The sequence below is a fragment of the Calidris pugnax genome, unplaced genomic scaffold, assembly GCF_001431845.1.
Source record: "Calidris pugnax isolate Ruff unplaced genomic scaffold, ASM143184v1 scaffold24, whole genome shotgun sequence".
NCBI classification, from domain to species: domain Eukaryota; kingdom Metazoa; phylum Chordata; class Aves; order Charadriiformes; family Scolopacidae; genus Calidris; species Calidris pugnax.
Genome location: NW_015090922.1, coordinates 9,668,352 through 9,672,772, shown reverse-complemented (window position 1 = coordinate 9,672,772; position 4,421 = coordinate 9,668,352). Strand labels below are relative to the sequence as shown.

Here is a 4,421-nt window from a genome sequence, read left to right as displayed (position 1 = left end):
AAATAGGTGGGCCAAGCCTTTATTGTAGGCTTTTATAGGCATTCGTTAGGGTATGCAAGCCCCAATATCATGGAAAGTTCCAGACTGATACGTTCAAAGAAACATAAGTTGCCACTCTTAGAAATAAAACTTCAGGAAGGGCTCCCCTGCACAAGCTTCTCTTTCCTTCTCCTAGATCTGCATCTTCCTATTCCAGTGGGACTCCCTGTTTGAGCAAGATCATATAGGGATAAACACAAACCTGTTCCCTAACTTGATTACTATTAATTGTCCAAGATCAGGCAATGGCCAGATCTTTGTAAATTCCCTTTCCAGCAATAAGCAACACACATATAAAGTTTCTCTGTGTCTACAAGCAAGCCTTTTTTCTTTCCACAGTCAGGGTGAACTCAGAGCAGCCAGAATAAGCCCATAGAGTACACACACTCCATACTCAACATTAAATGAAGAGCAACACAAATTTTAAGAGGGGCTTTTTTAGAACAGAACTAGGAAAGATTGAAGAGGAGTTAGGGAGGTACAGGCCCGCAGGCATGCCAGCCACACCAGGCAAATACACAAATTAAGAACATGGCATAGGCTAGAAGAGGCAGACTCCTAGATAAACCACACAGATGGAAGACTCACCATCAGTAAACCTTTACTTCCCAAGGGCACTTCCAGGAGCACCTATAGCCTCATCCAAGTCCCTTGCCAGCTGTCAGCAGCCCCAAGACTGCTCCCCTAGCCACCTCCAGGGAGGACACAGATGAACGTGGGGCAGCAGCTCAGAGGGAAGACAACAACCTCTGGCAGTTGGTTTTCAAAGGAAAACGAGGCACAGGTGAACCACATCATTAATCAGGGAGGAGGCAGGAGGGGGAAGGATGGGTTACCTCTCTCTAGATCACACTAGCACAGCTGGCATGTTGCATCGCTCACACACAGGTGTTTTCTAAATACAACATCTGAGTACATTACAGATTTAGAAAATAAGACAGCACTCGCACACAGACATTGGGAGCTCTGCCATAATGGTGTAAAGGTATCTTCACACATACATATATTGGTATATCTACATATATAAATATACACATTATGTATAAGCCACTGCCAACTAGCATTAAACCATTAACCAACAACTCATGACAAAAAGCCCAATAACAAAATACCTTAGTGTAAACAAAACCACATCCTTTCTTTTCATATGCCTGTAAGACATCTGATTTCCAGGAAAAAGTTACAAATGTAAGCAACAGCCCAGGGCACTCCACCCTGTCAGAGCTGGTGAGGGCACAATGGCAATGCCATGGCAGCCCCAGCTCAGCTCCACGCAAGGACAGGCTCCTCGCACACCCTGGAGAAACCACTCCAAGGCCCAAACCTTGGTCCCTCCCTGGGCACAGCTGCTCCCCACAGCAGCCCCCTGGGGAAGGAAATAAAACAGGGGAAGGAAATAAAACCTCAGCTCATGGGTGGAAAAGGCCCTGGGGGCACCGGTTGACAGCAGGCTGAATATGAGCCATCAGTGTGCCCAGGTGGCCAAGGCCAACAGCATCTTGGACTGTGTCAGGAATAGTGTGGCCAGCAGGACTAGGGAAGTGATTGTCCCCCTGGACTCCACGCTGGTGAGGCCCCACCTCAAATACTGTGCCCAGTTTTGGGTCCCTCACTACAAGAAAGCCATTTTGGTGCTGGAACGTGTCCAGAGAAGGGCAACAAAGCTGGTGAGGGGTCTGGAAAACAAGTCTTATGAGGAGCTGCTGGGGGAACTGGGGTTGTTTAGTTGGGAGAAAAGGAGGCTGAAGGGAGATCTTATTGCTCTCTACAACTAGAAAGCTGCCCAGGGAGGTTGTGGAATCTCCTTCTCTGGAGATATTAAAAATCTGCCTGGATGCATTCCTGTCCAGCTGCTCTAGGTGAACCTGCCTTAGCAGGGGCATTGGCTTAGATGATCTCCAAAGGTCCCTTCCAACCCCAACCATTCTGTGACTGATTCTGTGAACTACCTGAAAGGAGGTTGTAGCGAGGTAGTGGCTGGTCTCTTCTCCCAAGTAACAAGCGATGGGACAAGAGGAAATGGCCTCAAGCTGCACCCCAGGGAGGGGTTAGGATGGATATTAGGAAAAATTTCTTCACTGAAAGGGTTATCAAGCACTGAAACAGGCTGCCCAGGGAAGTGGTTGAATCACCATCCCTGGTGTAGACGTGGTGCTGAGGGACATGGTTTAGTGGTGCTATTGGCAGTGTTAGGTTAGTGGTTGGACTCGATGACCTTAAACCTAGACGATTCTATGATTCTATGCATGGCACCCTTCAGGCTCTTCGAGGCCTCCCCAGGCCTAGGGCGGATTCTGTCACAGCCCTGCCTCCCTCAGGAAGCCTTCATGCTTTGCCAGGGGTTCACTTTATTTTGTAAATACCCATTAGATAAATAGCACTCTTTTGTTGTACAGCAACTTCTAGTAAATTCCCAGAAATTGTCCTGACTTAGCAGGATTTTCAGTGGGAAATCCCTACCTCAGAACATGTTTCTCTCTGGTCTCAGGCCCAGGAGTCCGTCAGGAGGAAAGGCCTCTGTGGCAGGAATGCAAACAAGTGTCATCTCACACTGTGATTTCGGTCTTTTTTTTTCTCTTTTTCTACCCCCCAGAGGCAAGACAAAAATAATCTTGGAGTAAAAGCCAGGCAGAGCCATGAAGGAGGTCTTGAGAAGAAGGCCCCAGGACCGCTCTCGGGTTTGTCCGGCATGGCAGGGACAAGTCGCAAAAAAGCTGTGAACGGAACAAACATCTGCTTCGTGGTGCACCTCACGTTTGGCACAAATTACACACTCGTGCCCCCCACCGCACCAAAGCAAGGCCCCAGACTGCTGGTTCCTCCTTGGGGAAGGGAGCACAGGTTCCTGGAGGCACACAGGGAAGGGGAGAGGCCACAGGGAGCAGCACCAGCCCCACGCAGTTCATGAAGAAAGTGGTCTCTGGCAGGGGAATGGAGTCCTGCTCCCTCTGCTAGGTTGTTTGTTTTTTTTCCCCAATTACACCAAAGTAGCATTTTCATTTTATACTATTTCCAGTAGCTCTGCAAACATGCCTCCATACTGTCTGTATTCCTCGGCACTGGGACATGGCACTCTGGCATGATGGAGAGAACACAAAACTCACTCCAAGCAAAGAATGAATTTTATTTGCTCTTTGATATATTACACATCTCCGTTGTTGATTTAGACGTCCTTATAATGATAGTGAGCATGCTTCAGGCATGACCTTACCCTCATCAAAATCAATGAAGTTAATGCAAAATTCAGAGGGGACAAAGCGGTAACTAGAATAGGTAGGAAGTGGTGATTAAAAACCTTAAAAGTAGCACTTTGGGGAGTTAACGCCTGCTGTACAGACATTAAGGGGCTGATCTGGGCAACAAAGTCACCTCTGGACGCATGATCTCAAGGGTCTTCCTGAACTTTTTAGTATAAATTGCACTGCTGCAGCAGTATGTTAGACGTTAACACGCGTGGTCACAAGACCTGGGCCTAAGCAAACATTCAGGCAGCGTCCCCCAGCTTTCTTTTCCAGGAAGCTGCCCTCTTCCCGTGGCCCTGTCGCCGCTCAAATTGTGAAAAGAAATCTGAAATTATTTGTATTTACCTTCCTGCTAGGGCCTACACATTTGTGAAGCATTACCAAGGTAATGAGCAGTTACAAAGATGGTCATTGCCAAAGGAGGCAAAGTAAGGGGGGGGAGATATCAGTTGTAGGGCTCTGCGTTAAATAACACCGTGTAAAATAACTTTTATTTCCAGCAAGTTCACACAAGCAGCTTTTACCTGGGAAGTGCTCGTTACTCCACACTGACAAGCTGCTCTGAGAATACCACACAGCGGTTGGTATGTGTGCCCATACCCATGTGTACATACAAACATATACCACTCCAACACGGGCAGCCCCGGCGTGTGCTCCCTTTGTGTTGTGCGGACTTTTCACAGCGAGGTGCCCCCCCGCCCCCAGCACGCTAAAAACCCCACAGCGCCGCGCCCCGGCAGGCACAGGCCCGTGGGCGGCGAGGAATCCACGCGTGGAGGCCCACGCTGCTGCCTGGGCTGTATAATTTTTCCGTCGACTTTTTTTCTCTTCTTCCTCGGGAGCGCGGCCCAGTCCCAAAAAAGCCCGTTTTCCCTCCCAAAAAAAGCTGTGTGCTCCAGGTGAGGCTCGAACTCACAACCTCGGCATTGCTCGGCTTTGTACTGCTGTATAAGTACCGCGCGCTAACCGATTGCGCCACTGGAGCCCTGACACCAAGCTCTCCCGAACGCTTTACCAAGCTCCGGCCCGGCCCCGCCGCCGGAAGGGCGGCGCGCCGCCCGCCTGCACCCCGCGCTGGGCAGTGGCCCCGGGCCCGCCCGGCTCTCTGCCCGGGCCGCACTCTCGCCGTTACCGGCGGGG

The 4,421-nt window shown here is 49.9% G+C and overlaps 1 non-coding gene across 1 annotated transcript; it reads right to left on the bottom strand.

The window, feature by feature from the left end:
* Positions 1–4,172: 4,172 nt before the first annotated feature.
* Positions 4,173–4,266, bottom strand: TRNAI-UAU. Its single transcript has 2 exons — positions 4,229–4,266; positions 4,173–4,208 (listed from the first exon to the last, which is right to left on the bottom strand). It is a non-coding gene; the product is annotated as a tRNA-Ile (tRNA).
* Positions 4,267–4,421: the final 155 nt, after the last annotated feature.